This window comes from Pseudopodoces humilis, chromosome 7 (assembly GCF_049639895.1).
Source record: "Pseudopodoces humilis isolate 2021_Gansu_Grassland_sample_001 chromosome 7, ASM4963989v1, whole genome shotgun sequence".
NCBI classification, from domain to species: Eukaryota; Metazoa; Chordata; class Aves; order Passeriformes; family Paridae; genus Pseudopodoces; species Pseudopodoces humilis.
This window is the reverse complement of record NC_142206.1, coordinates 15,020,485-15,042,308: the sequence shown is the minus strand read 5'-3', so window position 1 is coordinate 15,042,308 and position 21,824 is coordinate 15,020,485. Positions and strand designations below refer to the sequence as shown.

The window sequence follows — 21,824 nt, the reverse complement described above, 5'->3', positions numbered from 1 at the left end:
TTTCTCTTTAGTGTGTGCAGAGGCTGAACCAAGACAAAGATCACCAGTTCTGATGTTCCTCATACCACACCGGAAGCCAGCTTCCAGCAGGAAAAAGCAGCAATTGATTACTTGAAGAGGTCTCCCACATCTTAGTGAAAAGTCCTGAATCCATCCTAAGCTGCAAGCTCAACTTGGACCAGGGCACAGTTTCTCTCAGTTACTGCCTCCAGCCAACTCCAGCCCATGCACAGACTACAAGGCTTCCCCCTGCATCACTGATACCCATGTCAGAATGCCAGTAGAGGTAGCTGATTTTCTCCTGGTGAGCTCAATGTGATACAGAGCACAATGCACTATACTAGCTAGAATTAGATCATGCTGCTGGAAGGAGATGTCACCATCTATTTTTGCTCTTTCCTGGAAAGAAAAGCACTATAAACACATCATAAACTATGAACAGCTCACACAGCCTAAGCTGTCCCGACTATTCAAGAGTCACCCCAGCCCTTCTCTACCCATTAAATAAGCCCCTGAATCACTTGCATAGGGCAGGTGAGTTTAAGTTCACCTGTATTTGTTGTGATTTCTGCTATCATCTGCAAGTTGTGGAGAGTTGTCATGATTCCAGCTGCCTTCAAGTTGGTCGGGATTTTCACTTAATCCTCACCAAAATTTTACCCTGAGGGCAAGCCTGTGCTGTGCAATAGGGCAGGGCACTGCATGGAGATGCCAAGGCCTTTCATCACCCTGGCTCTGGGCACTGCCAGCTTGAACCATCCTCTTAGAGCGTGAAGCAGCTCACCCTGCCTCATGCTGCCTTCTCACTCTCCCTGCTGCCTCCTGTCCTGTCTGTTCCAGGCCACACTGGGGTCCTTTCTGTGTCCTCCACACCCTTCACCTTCTGCTTTTAGAGCTGGAACACTCAAACGCAGCCAGGTAGTTTCCAGCACTTTGTCTGGTACAAATGGCTTTTTAACTAAACCATGGACTTGACATTGGTCCAGCTGTCTGTATCCAGACTGGCTCTATCCCACCATGGCTTCTCGGCTACTCTGATACAGAGATCTACAGTTTTTAGCACCCTATGTGAATCTCAGTGGGACTTAGAGATCGCTTCCCAGGGATTTCCATTTTGAACATTTTAAAAAACCCTTCTAAAAGTGTTTCAGCTAAAGATTTCTACTAAATTATTGCTTATCAGGCATTAATTCCATAATTATTAGTGTTTCATCCATTCACTGCCACATTGCCACACACCACCCATTTTATAAAAAACTGAGCATCCAAAATGATTTCTGTCAAAACAGTTAGAGACCCTGATAAAGAATAATACATTATGTTTTCCTGTGTGTTCTAGGACAGTGCTTGAGGCATTAGTGATACACTGAACAGAATACTTGTCAGTTAAATTGTCAAAATTTTGTCAGTTGCACCCTGAGAGAAAATTTACCTCAGACTGATGCTTTGCATCGTGCACCCATGACATTTCTTATGGCCCAGGGAGCCCTGAACTTGAATTTGCTGTCTTCAGACCTTGCATCAGATGGGTCCTCTGACTCTGGGTTAGAGCATCACTTTCCTGTCTGTCTGTCCAAGCTGGGACCTAGACCTGTTCTCCCCATTATAAGTCCCCCACAAAATGTGGGGAGCAAGCAATGCAAACACTAATATTTTTAAAGACCACTTTCCACAGCCCTCTAGCGTCTATTCTGTTAACAGCCATTCAGAAAACACATCTGCTGGTTATGTGCTATCTGCAATCCATGCAAATACTCCTGAGCTGTGCATAAAACCCTAAGTGGGTAGATGTGGAGTACAGAGCTCAAAACCCAGCCATGCATTTGGGGTGAGCCTTGCTGTGTCCTAACACCACCTGAGCTCCCTTGATTAAAGCTAATTCATCAGTATCCCCCAGATATCACATATCCCTTTGACAGAAGCTCTATGATGGATGTACCTTGCAGTTAGGGCTGAGGACCCTTCTGGCTTCAGCTCTCCTTTGCAAGAAATAAGCATTCCTTTCAGGGGGTCTGCAGCTGTGATATTTCCTCTGGGCATTTGCCAGTGTTTGCAACACTTTCCCACCACAGCAACAAAATTCTGTCCTAAAAGGGCTTGTAAACTGGTGTGAACTCTGTCATAAACAGGGTAACAAAAGCAGCAAAGCATAATAAGCTTTAATTCTAGTGCAGGGAGTGTCAAGTCAGCTGTTTCAGCTGTTGTTACTCCAGTCCTTACAATCCAGTAATGCAACTCAAAGACTTTAATAGTCAGAACACTGAAAAGCAGTATCTCACATCGTATCTTTTCATGACCCTGGGGGATGTGCAGCAACACAGTATCAGTGTTGCCTAAAAACTGTGGTAAATGCAGACAGGCAGGTGAGCAGCAGCAGTAACAGACAGATCACTAAGTTCTCTCAGGTCAGCAGCCTGCCTAGGAAATCACTACTATGCTTTCCCCTGCATCTTCCTTTTCAAATCCTCTACCTTTTACAACTGCTGAATGAGCTCCTCTTTCCCCAACAGAGATCAGACCCCACCTATGTGAACTGTAAATGCATACTCATTTTGCAGAGTTCAGCAGACTTGCATTTTATGCTTTCCTATATCTCACAACATAGTTGCAAGAGTTCTACAAGCTCCTATTCATGACTAGATAGTTAAATACCATAAAAGCCGTAAAGTATATTTATTGGCCTCTATTAAAATTAAAATAGAGAGGATCATATTTCTATCATTATAATTACTACAATGGCTCTAGAGCCATAACCACATTAATCAGACATCATAAGAATGGTTGTTAGAATTGTAAGACACTTGCCCTTAAGCTCATGGCACATAGTGAGACAAGAAGCAGGAAGCTTTAAAACAAATGATTTTAAAAATGTTATTAAACACGGGTCTTTATCATTAGCCATAAGCTTCAACAGAGCTGTATACAATTAATGTTAAGAAAAAGGTCAGTTTTACCCGCAAGTGTTTTCCAGTGCAATGTTCCTTAGCAAAAATATTCAATGCCATAGCTGGGTAGAGCAGGACTTTTTTGTTAACAAATAGTAGTCTGTCTGTTTCTGAAAAAACATGTTAGTTCATTTTACGTTTTGAAAAACAGAGCTGCTGCTAAACCAGGATCCTAATTGCTAGTTTGCTGGAACAGGTCTCTGGAGAAGTTAGAAAAAACACAAACATCTCTCTGGGACCCACTGGAGACTGGAGTCCTCTTGTGGCAAAAGGTAGAGGAAAATTTCCAGTGACTGATTACTGCTGAAAGCTGGGACCCAGTAAGAGGCACAGTGAGTATCTACTTTGTAAAGAGCTTCATGTCACATTGCAGAGCACAAAAGAAGCAACATGAAGACTTCGCAGCTGGCAATGGATAAGCATCAAAAGGAGCAGGATGCCACAGTGTTTTGATATTGCAGACTGTGCTTCTATTTACTGTGGTATCTCCTTTCTTTTAGTGTGTTTCCTGCTGAGATGATGTTTCTGGCTGGGGTTTTTTTGTTTGTTTGGTTGTTTTTTTTCTGTCTCTGTTAGCAGAGGTAATTTTTCCTGAGTGGTTTGCTAGCAAGAACTTTTCTCCTGGCTAATATATTCACTGTACAGTACCAGAGGTCAGCTCCCATCCTTGTCAGTCCGGCTGAGGTGGGAAGGCAACACAATTCTAAGATCTTGTTTAGATCCTGCTGCTCTGTATTCCATCTCCTTTTCTGCTGTGTTTTTTCCTATCTGCAGTAGACCCTATGGACTGCCTTGAGCTCATCCTAGGAGACATTTCTATGAATGATGGATGTTGGCCATGTTAATGCCACGATCCCTGCCTGGAACAGCACTGCAGAAGATGAAGTAAGTAAGCAATCTGAAAGTCTTTCTTTACTCACACACTGTGGTCAGAAAGCTTTCACATATCCACATCTGGGCTTGGGTTCCAACAAAGAGGTTATCTGGCTAACAATTTCACCCTGTGGGCCAAGCCTCCAAAGGGCTCATGAGCCTCTCACAGCTTTGATGGTCCTGCAAACAAGATTTTGAGCTTTCAGAAAGTCTCCAGCAGGAGCTTGTAGCACAGGCTTTCAGAGGAAGCTATAAAGACCTGCCAATAACAAGATAAAAGATCACAGATCTTACCTGGTTTATTTTCTCTATCCAACCCATCAGATGCTTGGATGGTATCCAACTTTCTATGACTGTAACCTCAAGGGTGTTTTTCAGGAATCTAAATACAATGCCGTTTCAACTGCTTCATGACAGACCTCATTCCAGAGGTTCATTTTTTGTGATCTTAGGTATATTAAACAAGACTTCTTGGGCAGACCTTCCCTTCACTACCCTGCAGCTTCACCAACTGAAACTTTTGTCTCAAAGAGACTCATTCAGGAATCCCAAACTAAGGTCTGTGTTGGGAAATAAAACTGTTCCACATACATGGGTGTTACTACATCTGGAGTTAAATGATGTTTAGTTGTTACTACCCAGGTTCCTAATTTCTTACTGTTAGCTGAAACCTGTTCACACCAAGCACCTATTTTATTTTCCTCCAAATTTCTAAGCCAGCAAATTAAGCTGAATGCTGCCATTATGGCTTTGGTGTGAAAAATAGATCAAAGAGTTTGGCTGCCATTGATTTGTTCCCACAGGCCTGGCCAGGTTTCACCTCAGAGAAAAACTACCTGCAGGTTTCACCTCAGAGAAAAGCCCAACATGCTGAGCTGATCTGGTGAGCAAGGTTCCTTCTGCAGCAGTCTGGAAAGCAGCCGAGATATCCAGGATCTGACAAATTGTCCAGGGTAATCTGGGCTAGATTTCAAAACCCTTGATAAGACATGACACAAAACCAATTTGGTATTCAAAAACATTCCAATAGCCCTTGTTGTTGGTCAGGTTTCAAGCTAATTACAAACCAAGCTAGTTGTTACAAAGTCTCAAAGGACAGAACAAAAACATTCATGTATATGCAAACATATCTATAAGTAGAAGCACAGTTTGGGTTGGGAAGGATCTTTAAAGGTCAGCCAGTCCATCCCCCCTGCAATGAGCCAGGACATCCTCAACTACGTCAGGGTGATCAGAGTCCCATCCAATCTGATGTATAAATATATATATATAAACAAAGTTCTAACATGACTGCAATGTGAGTCCATCCCCTGGGCAAACCCCTGGGCATCCCCACCCCAAATTCTGCAGTGTGGATCACTCTTCCATGGGGCTCTTCACCATGCAGAGGCTGCTCCAGTGTGGGCTCCTCTGTCCATGAGCCTCCCACAGGGTCACAGCATCCTGTCAGGCATCCACCTGCTCTGGTGTGCAGTGGGATCTCTGCATCCCTGTGGATCTTCATGGGCTGCAGAGGTACAGCTGCTTCACCATGGTTTGCACTACGGGCTGCAGAGGAAGCTCAGCTCTGGTGCCTGGAGTACTTCCTCCCCCTCCTTCTGCACCCCCCTTGGTGCCTGCAGGGCTGTTCCTCTCCCATTGTTCTCATCCCACTCTTCTCTGGCCACAATTACAGCTGTGCAATCACTTCTTTTGCTCTTTTTCTAAAATATGCTATCACAGAGGCATTACCACCATTTCTAGTAGCCCAGCCTTGGCCAGCAACACTTCCATCTTTGGATTGCCAAGGACTGGCTCTGCTGGACAGGGAGGAAGCTTCCAGCAGCTTCTCCGAGAAGCCACCTCTGTAGCCCCCATGCTACCAAAAGCTTGGCCATACAATCCCAATCCAACACATGTATTTCTATAAGAGATTCTCCTATCGGGCTCATAAACACAGACACACAGATCTTCATATGGGCCAGTACCAATCTCTCCACACATATTTAGTTATGTATTGACTGATCAATACTCTGTCCGTAGATAGATCTGGATCTAGACAGACAGAAATCACAGCTTAAACAAATAGGAATATTTGTTTACTACTTCATTCTCTCCAGAGGGGCATTTTGACTTACCGATGATTGAATCTAGTTCCTGACACTCGATGTATACTATTGATCTGGAGGTCAGGCCAGAGAGTCACAAATCAGCTCTATTAGTAGCTTTGTAATAACACTGTATCATATTCCCAAGCTTGCAGCTGCTTCCCAGGATGTGTTTGTTCTCATTCTTGACCCTTTTTATTTTGCCTTACTCTTGACTCACTCTTGTAGCCAGCTCATCTCTAATAAATTATGGAACTTCTAACAGCATCTTTCCTGCTCTTCTCTCCAAAATTCATCTTCTGGCTCCATTTGTGATCAAGCAAAAAAAATCTCCTTGGCTGTTACAATTCATTTTAAGGATTCTTTGTTATTGCTGATGACTCCAGTGAGCTCCCACAGGGGCTTGAAGATCAGGAAGAAAAAGTACAATAATATTTTTTGCTGCTTTCTGAAGGGCATCTGGCTTGTCTGCACAGAGGGATGCCAGTATTTTTGTCATCCTTCTGCTTCAAACAGGGAGACCTGTCTGGTGTTATAGTCACAAGTTACAATTATAGAAATAAAACACAAAATACTGAAGCCTGTATGAAAAATGTTTCCTGAGAACAGATCTAACATTATCAAGGACCATGCTCTGACTTACAGCCCAAAAGGAAGGCACACAAAGGCTTGTTCCAGATTAAATTGTCTCCCTTTTATGCCACAAAGGACCAGGTTTGATCCCAGTGTTACTGATTAGATCTGTGCTGTTGAAGTCCACACATGAAGGCTTTCTTACAGAGGATGGCTTGATTTATCTACTGCTGGAATCCTGAAATAGTGGGATAATACCTTGGGAACTATGACATCCACATGGGTAACCTGATGGTGGCCAGAGAGGAGTGTAGGTATTTGCTCCATCATTTTGCAAGTTAAATTATTTGTGTCCTAGCCGTTTTCAGCCCTGATGAACTCCATTGTTCCCCTGTCAGTGACTGTGTCTCCTGATCCCTTCATACAGTGAAACCAGGCTTGCTGTGGTGTGACTTTCTCATGCTGGTGCTACATTAGTAAGCAGGAGCACATCTGTAGGGCAAAGAAATTGGTAGTGAGGATGCAATATGCACACTATTTGCATTTCAGAGAAATGGCTTTGGACTAGCTTTAGTCTGGTCCCATCAAGTCAGCATCCATCAACAACTGCAGCAAATTAGGCATGCTCCTAGAGGGCATCTCCCCGTGCTGATTCACTGAAAGGGATTCCAGGTGCATGTACTCTGAGGCTGATCTGGCTCTGAATCAAAGAGCAGTAAATAAAAACGATCTGGATATTTGCCTCAAAACCACATTGCTGATCTGTCTGAAAAAGAATGACATCTGAGAAACAAAGAGGCTGCTGACTGAAAAAAACAAAGGAGATACTGATGGGAAAAAAACACCCTGAATGCAAAGACACAGATTTTAGGATAATGTGTCAGCTTATCTGCTGACTGGTAATAACTCCTTAGATTTGCAAAAGCTTTAGAGCATGTTGCTGAGCCCTTCTGTGTTATGCTCCCTCAATTATACCTGGCTGTGAATGTCAGGATATTTGTCCCCATTAACACCCAGGAGAAAACAGCTGTGTGGAGCAGTTAACCCATGTGGGACATTGCTGGAAGCAGATCCGACAGCTGAAACACCGTAGCCTCACATTCCACCCAGGCTTTCACTGGGTACAAGCCTTGCTATGAGGCCAAAGGCTGCTTTTTAAAATCAGATATTGTCACATGGTGGTTTCATGCCACTGTTTTGAAGATGAACTATGTTAAATGTAGCAGCCCTTCACATGGTAAAGAGGCAGGCATTAAAAATAAGACCAACTTCTGAAGACAGATGTCTTTTAAAAAGGAAATCAGTGAAAAACATACTACAGGTTTGAACAACAAATGCTACCTGTGGTTACATTGACCAAGAAATTGCAAAATATACACAAATATATGAAATGTGTTAAATTGTTTCTATTTACATTTATATTTGTACAATTAAAGGAGTAATATTCATCAAGTATATAGGAATGAAACCAGAGTTCAAGACCATCAATGATCTTTTGCTACCCAGAACAGGAGACTCTCTGACATGCAATTAATACTTGTCCTGCTTCCTAATGGCTACAAAGAAGAGAGAAGAATGATGGGTAGAATAAAATATTTTCTTTCGCTGATCTCAGAGTAAAATAAATAATTACATTTGAGTATGGTGAGCTAATTTTATAGTGCTTTTCAAAAGTACCTTAAGTAACCCTTGGGAAAAGAGGATTTTTAGGCAGAACAGAATCCAAATGAACCTTCACAGGTGTGGAGTTATATTAAAACTTTCAAATTCATCCTATTGTCATCAGATCTGTGCTAAGCATCTCAGCCAGCTTGTGCTTCTGCAGCAAAACTTCATGCTCCTCACAGCTCTGTCAGTGTCCAGTGAAACCAGATGAAACTCGGCAGTTCTGGACACAGTCAGAAAGCTCGCAGGATGCCTGTATCAGCAGTGACAGTGATGCAAGGCTCTGCTGGTTAAAGCCAGAGGGAAGTCCAGCATATAGATTGGTTTTGAAAAATTGCACTTGCCACTGACAGGAAATCCTTTTTATCAGGCAGTAAAACCTTAATGGAGTGGATCCGTAAAGGAGCAATATCATTTGGTGTCAGCTTGGGTCTGGATATCATCACATATTCTTTTTCTTTGGGTCGCTGGATTATGTTAAATAGGCTGGTAATTTTTAGGGATATTTGAGCAAAATTGTTTCCTCTTCTCTGAAATACATGTCTTGGACACCTGCTTATATGTGTAGACACAGTTTCTCCCTGAACAGATGTTACTTTTCACAAAATTACAAGGCTGTCATCTGTGGTAAATACTAAGCAGTTTCAAGAAGTCTGTTCTCTGAGCTGGTACAGAACATAGAACCCAAAGGAAAGAAAGGAAGATCTGGTGAGAAAAATAACATCTTCTTCAGACCAGGTCTTCTGGCCTCAGATACTGAATTTCTCTTTGCAAATCTTTTATGCCTTCAATTCTTCATGAATATGAATGAAATATTTCTCCCAGGCTTAGCTCACATACATTTTATACTCTTGAAGTCTTACCTACCATGTCTAGAAATGCAGTTACTCCTATTCTGATAGAAATAACAATATTTTATTTCATTTCAGTAGTGCACTTCAGCACTTGTACAGAAAAATAGTCACTGACACCTTCTCTATTGCTTTCCTGTGGGGTCTTCAGATTTTCCTGTAAAAATACTCTGTGAGTTTCTAAAAGCAGCAGTTTTCAGAATGGAAGGAATTTTCAAAGATAAAAAGACCTGCAAAGAAGAAAAGTTATGCTTATAGAAGAAACTAATCAGCCAGAGATGGTATTATGTGTTTAGGCTTTTGCCTGTGCAGAAGTAAAACCAAACAAGAAATGTCTTTATATATCTTTTCTATAAGAAGGGCAGTAAGATATATCCCAGGTGATATAACCCTAAAAGCATAAGGCAAATAATTTCTCTTTCCCTCTCCTCTCTGTTTTTTATTTTTTTTTTTTTTTTTTTTAACAGAAAGAAAAGCTTGTTTGGTAGAGTGAAGCTGGGGATGGAGAGGTAGGAAAGCACTATCTGGGGAGGTGGCAGACTCCCAATTCTTACTCAAAGCACAGGTAAATGTCATCAGCTCAGAAAACACAAAGGATTCAATATCTGTCAGTTGTTTGGCATATTCTCACCTCACTTGTAAAAGCAAATTCTTATCTGTTAGAATGGGAAATGATCTTTCTAAACACAAAGTGAATGTAAATAGATACCTGTGAGCTTGTCTGTGCAGTTGTTTATTCCTGGTTATACTGGTCTAATGAGATGATTCATGTTAAACCAGGGTGGACATTCTGATTTTAGGTGAAGACTGGATCTTGTCAGAATAGCTTAAAGAATATGCAGCAATATACAGTAAAAAAGACAGACCTTGATTTTAGACACAAAGTGTCCTCCTGGGAACTACTGCTGGTTTAATTAAAGAGGTTCAAAGTCTCTCCCTTTCTATTATAACTATCCCATGTTGATCAGCCGAGTTTGAGGAGAGACTGATCCCTGCTGCATGACATTCGCCTTCACTTGAAAAGATGCCAACTCAGCTGACAAGTATTGTGACTGTAATGCCGTAAACATTAACTATTTCACTTCTTAACAAAGCACACAAGGAAATCAAAGGACCAGACAGCCTGAAGAAACACTTCCCAGAATACAGAGAGAGCTTTGCTGCTGCTATGCATAAAATGAATATATTTAAGCCTACCTACAGTTAAACTGGAAGGAAGTCAGAGGGTGGGCACCAGATGAACTAATTTTTATGAAAAGGTAAGGGTTGGGCTCAGCTTTGAAATGCTAGAGAAATTATACTCTCATTAACAGGTTTCTCTCTTGTCCCCAGAGAGACATCCTTCTTAGGATCTGGAAACAGGATGCTTCCAGAGTACTTCCAGAGCTATAGCACCGAGCTGATGGATGGGCTAGGGCTGTTGGGATGTTTTTAATGACCTATAATGTCTTTCATCAGGAACTTTGAGAGATCAAGTTGCTGAGAACAGTTTGTCTCAAAGTATGACAAGGGAAAAGAATGATAAAGGATGCAGGGACAGGTAATCTGCTGAATTCATTGCACTGCACAGAAATTGTGCCATGACAAACTCACTGTCTGTTGATGAAAAAGAAGTTTCAAAATGACAGAAGTAGGTAGTAATGACTGCTGTGGATGAACTATATTCTGTGGTTTTGGAGGAATTCTGGGAGAAGCCTTTGGTGAGAGGTTCATGAAATAATTACTGCCTGCTTTTTGAGCATAAAGTGATGTAAGAAGCAAAGTTGGAAATGACCTCTTGAAAAGGGAAAACATGTATCATCAGCTAGATCTGAACCGAGCCATCTCCAGCTTTCCAGACCTATCACAACACACAACATGTTCTCCAGTGCAGAGTATACCTGGCACACATAAATCCTCACAAAATGGAGCAAATCCAGCCTATTGTACTGTAAAGATTTCCCATGCAACTGCCTGAGAAGTGCACATGGTCAGCAACAAGCCAAAATTACTCTGGTCACAGAGTTAATTAATTAATCTCTCTCCTAATTGTCCCCATCAAGGCAGGGCTGATCATTGTTCTTAGAGTTAAAAATTAAGAGTCTAGCTCCCATGACACATGCCAGATCAGCAGGAAATCAACATAGCTCCTTACAGCATCTGTGAAAATCTAGAAACTCTGGATGGAAAAGGCCTATTAAATCAGCTCAGTGTGTCTGGGTCCAAGATTGTTCCTAGAACTGGTTATACATTTCTCAGCACCCCAGGAAAGCATGGCCACAGCTAACCATTTGCAGCATGAAGCTGCAACAGCTCAGGGCTCCAGGTATGAGCTGGGGCACAGAAAGCCTGGAAAGAGAAATTTTGTTGATGACCACAACCAAATTAAGCTAAACAGATGCACTGTTTTGGGATTAGTTGTCTTAAACATTTCTTTTAAATTAGACAGGACAAGGTATGTGCCTTTTAAAATAAACTGAAATGGGCAGAATTTATATCAGACAATGACTAGTTTTTCATGTAAGATGCACTGGCAAACCCAGTTATAGTGCAGTGAAGTTCTCCCTCTGCTCAGATCCTGAGAGACATTTTCTCCGAGAGCATTCAGAATCAAATGTGCATTTAACTTTTCTTTCCATTTCACACTCCATTTCTAGTGATTAATGCTTGTGTTCTAGATGGATGAAAGCTGAAACAGATGTTATCCACTCACAATGCAGTCCTGATAACCCTGAGCTAGAGGCTGAAATCCTTAGCAGATTAGCAACTGAAATAAAAAATGGATAAGTAAAGTGGGGAGTACGGCTGAACAAACTCTTATAGGTTTTATTTCTGTGGATAACAATGCACAGAGGCTATGTAATCTCTGTGCTGATCTGCCAGAGGAAAGATTAAATGGCAAAATTCCAGCACTGAAACTGCAAGTCTTCTCTGCTCTACTCCCTCAGTGAGAACACAAATTTTATTAGCAGAATGTCACTGTGTACACTCTACTATGTTGATAAAAATGTGGAGTTTTCAGCTAATTTTCCTCTTGTTGAAACCAAGTAAGTTTTTCTGATACATTCCTATGAGTTTATGGCATTTCTGCTGTTAGAAGTACTTGCAGCCACTTTGTGGTTCATCTGGTGCTGAGCAGGTTAGAAAAAATATTTGAATTTTCACTGAAGTGAAACTGTGACTGGCTTTTATCAAACAAAAAGACACAATTCTTCATGACTTCAGAACATTTTTTCATACTTCTTGATTCAAATTTAGGATTTGAATCTTAAATTCAAATTTACGTTGTAGCAATTAACCTGACATTGCTTTGTCAGGGAAAAAAATATTCTCCCTCCCTTGTTCTTTGCCTCAGAGAACTACAATATGTCAAAAAGCTGTGTTGTATTAATCTATAGACAGGACAAACCAATTCAGCTGAGAACATGCTATTGGAAACTAGAGGAAAGGAGGAGGTCTGCAACATCAGTACCCCGAAGAGCAGAGAACTGGCTAGAAATCTACCAGCTATGAAGCTCAGCATCACCTAACCCACCCTTTTATTTTTTTCCTTGTTTTTATTTTTTTCTTTTTTAAAGCCCCTCCAATTACTTTCTAAGCCCAGGAATGGGAACATGGATGGAATAATCTAGTCCATTACCCTGCCTCAGACAGTAGCAGATGTTTCTGGGGAAGGAACCAACAACCAGCAGTAGACTGGTGTAGGATAATCTTACCCCCCACATCGGATCAACTCACAGCCTAGTTTTCAGTAGTTAAGAGACTGGCTAAAAGCAGAGCATGTAAAATCCTTTTGAGAGGGTTTTCTACTCTGGCCACATCAATGATGAATTTCTTTCCAATATCCATCATGGAGAGGAGTATCCTTCATATATCTGCTTTATGTATCAGAACAAGCCCCCTAAAATACTTAACATTGGAGAAAAGATGCGAAACAGTAACTTAAACGACCGTTTCCAACTGGAGAGAAGGACACCCAGCTTGCTGTGTATAACTTGTTCTTTGTGGAATTCACAGTACAAGCTGCTTGAGGACTCTTACATCATTGCCAGATCTGTGCTACTTCCAGGTCTATCGATAATGCATAATGAATCATAGCAAAGCAATTGGAAATCCTGGCTCCTCCTCCTATTCTTAAGAAAAGGCCTAAACACCTAGACAATAAATTATCTTAAATTATATTATTTAAAATTATATGTTATTTATAATGGAACATTGACAAAGATATAGAGCAAAGAGCAAGAAGATGAACACAATCTTTTAAAGGTATGTTATAAACACCTCCAAACTTACGAATTCCTTCCCACCACCACCTCCCAAGAAGGGTTTCATTTTGTCACAGAATGTAGGACGACTTAGATGAGGAATAACAAGCATTGCAAGTTGCAGGGTATTTATTCTGTGATGCAAAATTCTCCAGATCTTTAGTCCTCAGAAGGCACAGGAATCTGTGACTCCAAATTGATTCTAACCTCCAGCCTCCACCTCCTGAAGCTGCAGTTAAGATCCCAGTTAAAACTCTTACTAAACCTACACCTTTCCTGGCTCTTCAGTGACACCTTCTGGGACTAAAATAGACCAAACCAATCTTAGTTTTTCTGCAGCTCTTTTTACCTGTAAATATGAGTCGAGTGAGATTTTTGGAAGCTAGTTGTGGAGAAACTGTGAGCCCACAAAAAACGCTATGCAAATACAGCTGCCTGGCCCTGAAAAGCACAATCTCTTTGGAGACTGGGCAGGAGATGAGTCCCAGCTGGCCACAAATCTGTAAGTTTTCACTTCTTCCAACACATATTTTCGTTTCCTGAAATTGCTAACTGAGGAGAAAAAAAAAAAAATCACACTTGAACAGCTGGATCTTACCTATAAGAGCAGTAAGGATGAAGGTAGAAGTTTATATTGAAATATCTTACTTTTAGTGACAGCGATGTTATCTTTGCTTGAAGGCAGGTTTTAGATGCATCTGTGGTTGGACTCCAGGGCACAACTCTTGTATTTCACTCTGGCAGCATTATAAAGGGCTGGACTGCAATTCCCACTCCCATGCAACCCCAGTCATAAAGGATGGGGCACATAGAGAGGTTCCCAGAGCTGCAGGGGGAAAGACACCTTTTTATCCACTCTCAGGGGAACATGCTGGGAAGACAAGGAGGCTTTGCTAGGTAGGATATTAAGTCAATGGGGCTGGAGCTTAGCTGAGAAAATGAGCATGTTTAGCAGAGGTCTGATCTTGACTACTCACACATGTGCAACCCCAGAATTCAGTGTTACTGTGCAAATTTACTGCCACTCAGACAAGTAAAAACATCTCATTTTCTTCCATGCATAGTCTATTGCAAATAAATGTATCTTTGATCACACTGTGCTCCACTGATGATCCATCTAGTACTTTTTGGTATTTCCATCCTGTCTGCCCCAGCCTATTTATTAATCTTTAGCTTTTTACTATCCAATGAGATATCTTGGGCAACAGTTCTTTATGTGTTTTGCAGCTACTGTTTCACAAAGAAAACACATAGTGAGTGAAAAAAATTATTTCAAATCTGAGATGGTCTTCAAATTCAATAGAAAACATCCCATTGTCTGAACTGAACTAAAAGGAAGGCAGAAGAGCATCCTCTCCACCCAGGGCAGCTGGCAGTACTGCAGGGGTGACATGGATGCTGTGCTCTGTGTCCAAAGGCAGAGGATCAGCAATTACATTGGTGTGATCTGCTCCAGTGTGTAAGTTAAGCTGCTCTGTGTAATTCTTCCTAGACACTGACTGCTTTCATCAGTGCACATTTTCCTGAAGTGGGAGGGTGTCTTTGTACAGGAGATGGTTTTCTTGTACAGGAGGTGCATCTAACATGACACGTTGGAGCACAGAGAATTTAGTTGTAAATGGGGAGTGCTGAGAGCCACAGGTAAAGTTGGCAGTGTGCAAGGTAGACTGTGTGATTTGTAACAATAGCAGAAAGAAGTCACGTATCCTGTGGACTTGTGCATTAATGATCCATGGCCTTCTGCTGGAGGGATTCTAATGTAACCCATGAATCATGCATAGCTTAAAAAGAAAAGAGGACCAAAGAATTGTTGTGCTATTGGATCCCTTCATTTCTTCTCTGCAGGAGCCAAAGGCTGACCTCTTTGCCTCAGGGTTAAGTGCTCTTAAGTACAGTGCCACAAAGCTGAAAATAAAGGAGAGAGGTCTCTCCATTTCTGTGCTCACCCTGTGACTCAGGAGAAGTGGAGGCCACATCTCCATGCACTTCTTTCCTGGTCACCTGGAGATCCAAGAGCCTAATTCCAAAAGGTAGGGTTGTATATCTGTTTTCACCACTGGATAAGTAAATTGGTACAATCAGCATCAAGTAATGCCTGCTTCTAAGCAGATGAGAGCTTGCTAAATTGATGGGACTGGTTCTGGGAATTGTCCTCCTGCCATGGCTCTTGGTTTGGACAGTGGAGAAAACATTGCCCTCAAAACTCCCCTTTCAAACTAGAGTATTATCACCCTCCTATAAATTCCCAAATACATATTCTGGCATAATCCTGGATTTTTTTTCTTAGGCAAATCTATGTATTGGAGCCCACAGAGAGCTTTTTCTGAGTATTGGGTTCTTTCCATATGTTAGAGTTTATCTGCACATCTGAACACAATGTGCTGTCACCTCTTTTTTCAGGGTTAAAAGACAAATACCACATAAATGGTAAACCTCTATGATAACAAGAAGGCTCAGCAAGAAGATTTTCTGGCTTTTCTACTTTAAAGAGATAGGACCTTATGTTTACTGTTCACTTGCAATATTGAGGCAGCCTGATCCAAACTGAGGCCCCACCATGCTGCGATGTTTCTCTAAATAAGCAAATGAAAGCAGCTTGTGAGAGTAGTAGCTTTACAAGGCAAAGCATTATGATTTACATTTGGCCTCTTTAAAAAACTGCTCTCAGCTGTCCTTAAGAACACATCACGTTTTCTTTTTACAGCTTTTTTTACTTCCAGCCTTTGCCATAAACTGCATCCTGCTTCATACTCCTGGAAGCTCTGATTCACTGGGAGCTATGGGTGAGGGAGCACCTTCCCAGCCCACCACATTCCAGCTTCAGAGCTTCTTGTCCTGCACTTTGGGATCTCCACCCTCAAAACCAGGGTAGCCCTTCTTTTTGCATATAACATATGTTTGCTGCCTGACCAGACCTGTGCAGGAAGGAAACACTCCTGTCCCCAGGTGTAACTGTACTAAAGAGGATAATCCTCTCTCCTCTATACCCTGCACAGGCTGCCCAGGATATCATGTGCCTCTCTGCCCCGCTCACAGGGATGTGTCAGCCCTAGGAAGGTAAAATGCTGGCCTGGGCAAAGCCAAACTGAGTTACCTATGCCCACTCAGGCTGCAGTGAAGCATGTGCCACTGGTGCCCATAATTTGGCTAACAACACATGCTCTGGTATGCTCATTTTTAGGCATGTCCATGTTTTTCTTTTCACAAATATTAATGAGTAACTCAAGGCCATGGCAGCAAAGCATCAGGGTAGAATTATAACCACACTTGGCATGATGTATCAAGCAGCGTGCCAGAGTGCCTACTATGGATTTTGGGTTAATATTTGTTATTGACTATCAGCACTCATCAGGAAAAGCAGTGTGTTTTTAATAATCTTTGAAGTAAGGGATAGATGAATTGTCCTGACTGCAGCAATCCAATCACTCAACTTCTTCTTGGGCACAGGTTGTCTTTGTTTTCTCCATAGTTGTAGATTGTGAGGGACTGTAAGTTAACCTGCCACATGGAAAGGCTTCCCACCTTATACAAGAACACCAAAGTATTATTTCCTAGCTTGGAGTAACCACAAAGTCAGATAAATCCTCAGCAAAGCACCGTGCCTGGAAGTGAAGAGAAAAATTGTTCCCTGGGCTTTGTTCAGGTGCTCTACTGCAAGTGCCAGCAAGAGGGCCTCTTCCCTCCAACAGCAACGGTGGCTGCAGGGCTGGGATCCCAGGAACAAGAGTGTTAGTCAGGAACAGGCTGGAAGCACCATCTAGCTGTAGACGGTACCAATTAGCCATGCTTGAACAGATGCCCCACTGGGGGATTAGCAGTCTGCCCACACTGGTCAGGCCCTGGCTTTGGAAAACTTTGGACCAGTAGAAAACAGGCAAAGTGCTCCAATATTACAGTTTGCAAGCCTGGAAGCTTTGGCCTTCCCTTGTTACTCCACAGCTTTGAAGCAGAGAACGAGGCTGCACTCCTAAAGGGGTGAGTATCAGGGTGATACTGGAGGTTCAATTCTTTTCCCCAGAACAGACTGACAAGAGAGAGACCTGTTTTTGTGTTCGGGCTTAGGATGTTTACTCTTCTTTATCTATATTACGTATTTACAGAGTACAAGGAGCTATATACACTAGGGTAACAAGGTGCAAAATGGCTGGAGAAGTATCTCTTCAAGGTCTTTTAAGTGTCAACCCATCCAGTAATGAAATGCCGAGTAACTTATTTTCATTAATAACACAATAACTAGACACTTGTGTCCCGCAATGCGGATTCTTTCATCCAATCACAGTATTACCCAAAAACCCTAGAAGAAGAAGGAGAAGAAGGAGAAAAGGACAATGCCCTAAATCCTCCATGTTGTCTCTTATTCACTAATATAGCTACAACTCTAAACTCTAACTTTCTCACCCAGTGACTTAATACAATTGTATCTAAAGTTCACACACACATTCTCAGTTTCTCTACTTAGTTCTTGAAGTTTTCTCCATGGTTTTAAGTTAAACTCAGTGCTCTCTTGAGAGTCAGAGCCTGTCAGCACAGATAAGGGAGTACTTTCTGTGCCTCTGGCTCCAACAGGTGAGCAGAGTTCCCTGAGTTCTGGCAGGCTTGGTACATTCTGCACAGGCTCTGGGACAACAGCAAGTGTCCCATCATCATTAATTATGAGGTTGAAGGATTTAAAGAAAGATTTAAAACTTAATAGTCCCTGTCTACATCAATCTTTCCAAAAGATAGAACAACAACAAAAAAAGCTAAATAGAAGTTTTAGCAGCAAAACTGCTTTAACAGATACTGTAGGCCTAGTGAGATGCTAAGAAAAGATAGAAAGCATATGGAGATTTGACTTACTGGCATTAATTTGGGGACATCAGCATAACTGCAGAAAACACCATTATCAAGTCTTTAAAAATAAAAAAAGAAGGTAAGTTTTTTTAGTAGGAAAAAAGAGGAGGAGATTGGATATGGTATCTCAAAAGAAATAGATACCTGCCTTATTTCATATGTATTTTTGGGCTCAATTTTCCCCTTGCATAAATCAGTAGGAAAGTCATCTTCAGAAGCATATTTAAGTACATAATTATCTTTAAATAGGTGCTTCATCCTGATTGAATCACATTGCTGCATTTGTGCCTAAATCAAAATGCTCTTAAGGATCTTAAAACTACAGTGGTACAAAAGACATGTAAGAGGTCAAAATCAGATACTCCAGGGTATAAGGTAAATTGCTACTGCCAATGAGCTGTTAGAACAAATGGTGTTATCTTTTACCAAGAAATTGCACTGTGCTGTACTATGACAAAGAGAATTTGTCTTTTCACCCGTTTCCTACTCTGTTTCCCATCAGTTGAAAATGCCTCTGCAAGAGTCAGAGCCCTAAATACAGTCAAAATTCTTAGGACAAAAGCTAAAATGCAGCAAACTTCTTGTGTTACATTTAAAGATACTTAATGAATTACACAAATTGCTTCCATAAGCAATAAATTAAGCAGCTGGAAATTTCCAGGCTGACCTGGTATTCTCAGACTGTTACTACTGTAACAGAGTGTATGTTGCATGCCTAAATAATAAATACAGCAAGGTAGTTCAATGTGTGTTTCACTCTCATTTAGGTGAAGCTAGATAAGACAACATGCATTATGAGGTGGGTTATGCCTTAATATTGCTCATTTCAGTCAAGAGTAACACACTAAATTCCAGGAGTTATAAGAACTGGAGCAACATATAAGAAATCCCCATTCAAAAATAAAAGATTAAGACAATTTATTTATTTTTATCTACTACACAAAATAGCACATTAATTCGTTCCAACATCATGGATAGAAGAATAGATAATCAATCAATGTTTAAATTGCCCTATAAGACAAGATTATAAAAAGATGCACAGCTTGTTTCAGAGCTAGTTTCTAATGGGACACTTACAAAATCAGCAAGCCAGAAAGTTTCTTGGCAGCCCAGTGCTACATACCTTCACCTTGTTTTCCCATTGCCATTCTTCAGTCAAGAGAGTCAACTTGTGATTTTCCAGCACAGAAAATCATCTTGGAATTTTCTACAGGGGGAAAAGACCCCTCACACCCCAAAAGCTTTCCCATATTCAGGATCTACCTCTTTTGAAAAGCTAAATAAAAATCTCCTTGCTCATGACATCATTCATGGAAGGAAGGAAGGAAGGAAGGAAGGAAGGAAGGAAGGAAGGAAGGAAGGAAGGAAGGAAGGAAGGAAGGAAGGAAGGAAGGAAGGAAGGAAGGAAGGAAGGAAGGAAGGAAGGAAGGAAGGAAGGAAGGAAGGAAGGAAGGAAGGAAGGAAGGCTAATGTGAGCACCTCAGGCCTATATTATTATAAAAGCAATGCCAGCTTCACACATCTGGCTGATGCCATACTGGCTGAAGACCCATATTGACCACAGGCTCTTCAAATCCCCTTGCATGCACTTTGTCATCTCCTGAGTCAAACTGGGTTCTGGGGAGAGCCTCCTTTTTATTCTCCCTCTGTGCTAGACTGAACACCATGGAGCTGCTTGGTGTTAATCAGCCCAGCACAAGCACACCTCTCAGAGCAGCAGGCAACACTTCCCAAAGCAGCAAGCCCCCATTTCCCACTGCTGCCTGCACCCTCCACAGGCACTCACAGCACAGCCTAGGACCAAAGTGCTAGTAAAGTAAAAGGGTGTGGAAGAAAACCAGTCTTGGGACATGAAAAGAAGTAAGAAGATGCTGTGGGTGGGGGGAGTCACCTTGGGTGGACAGGGAGAATGTACACAGCTTTGTGAGTTTGGGTGGTGTGCCTGAATAGGTAATACTGGAAACATAATTTTTAACAATTTATGGAAACAAGATGGTGATTACTCCATGACACTTGTCATTAAACCTTGATGAAACTCAGTGTATGCAACCATTTTTGTTAATTTGCTACCATTAATAATGCATGACTAAACCACTCCAAAACACCACTGAAATGAGAAAATTTTGTTTTGTCCCACCCCTCATTCTGGGGAAGAAAAATTATGATAGGTATAGCATTGCATTGGTACTTCAGGAGTACAGATGGAAAGCCTGCCTCTTCCCAGGAGGTGTAAGCCTTCACATAGCAAAATTTTTGAAACAATCTCTGAATATTTAGATATTCAGGGCTTTGGACAGGCTTGTACTGCCTTGCTACATGAAGTCTGCTTTAGCACTTGTCATGGAGTTACTTTACCTTTAAGAAAGTTTAAGTTGCTGGGAACTGCCTGGAGTCTTTTCTCCTGACCAATTATCGGTCATTGCTGAGAATTGACAGCAGTTTAGGCCATTGAAAAGTGGGATCAACTTGTGAACCCTACCTTAAAGTGTAAAACCAGAGCTCTCTTGGTTCTCTTTGTTTCCTGCCTGTGAAGGGTGGCAGAGCTCCAGGCCTCCCGTTCCCTGCCCAGGCCATGCGGCCGGGCGGGGACTGGGCTGGGCCCAGCGTCTCCCGGCCGGGGGATGCGGGCCCTGCGGAAGGTTTTCTCTGGGCTCTGGCCGGGCCGGGCCGAGCCGATCTCTGGCTTGGCTGCAGGTTTTTTGCTGTAACTAAATTCACTAGAAACTGCTGAGTGAAGGAGAGAGGCTCTGGACCTGCAGCGGGCTGGGCGCGGCGCCTACACTCTCCAGAGCAGCCATGAGGAACTTTCCATCGCAGACGGCTCCAGCCGGGGCCACAGAACTACCTACAACAACCTGGGCAAGATTTTAACTCTTTCATTACCCAGATGAGACTTGCAGATTAATCTTTTTATCCAGACAGAGAAAAAGAGAGTGATCAACATGAAAAGAGACTTTATAAACTACCAGTGACAGGAAAGAAAAGAAGCTTCAGAAAAGGTAGAGAATTAAGAAGATGCTTTAATTAAGCTGAAATATCTTTCTGCTAAAACTGTGGAAATGGACAATAAGGTCTTGAAAACACTCCTTTAATTCATGACATTAAATAGGGAGGAATAGAGTGTTCAAAGTGTAAATTTTGAGTAAAAAGTAGAGTAATTATGGTACAGTGAAGTGCTGGAAGATTTGAAGCCTTGAGAGGCAATGAGAAAACTGTTTTCTAGTGAAGCTCACAGAAACAGATGAAGAAGACTTTTTGCCTTTGAATAACTTATCCTTAAAAATCCCATCCCTAGACTCATGGCCCATACACACTTGAGAGTGATGTGAAAAATGGGAGGAGTGGGCTCTAATAACAGCAGCTCTGGGCAGCTAACATTAGAGCAATGGAAAACTATAACAAAAATAGTTTTTCTTGTGAGAAACTCCATAAATTAACAGGAAGAAACTTCTGTTTCTCTATAAAGACTGGTGAAAAGACTGTAGCAAGAATTGGGACTGTTTTAACCATCAAAGTTCCAAAGTTTTTGTCTCTTTTGTCATGTGAACAAGGGAATAGTGGGTAGACAGGGGATGGAAAGGTTTTTCTGGAAGTTTATTCTGGTGTTCTTATTGTAGTTTGTCAATAAACTTTCTTTTTTTTCCTTTTAAGTTTTATGCCTGTTTTGCTCTTGTTCTAATCCATGTCTCACAGCAAGAAATAAGTTATTTTCTTAGTTGTTGGTTTAAAACCACGACAGCACTACTTGATCTC

The 21,824-nt window shown here is 41.6% G+C and overlaps 1 protein-coding gene across 1 annotated transcript in view; it reads right to left on the bottom strand.

The window, feature by feature from the left end:
* OSBPL5 (oxysterol binding protein like 5) overlaps positions 1 to 21,824 on the bottom strand; it is a 176,134-nt gene that overhangs the window by 136,535 nt on the left and 17,775 nt on the right. The window lies entirely within an intron of this gene.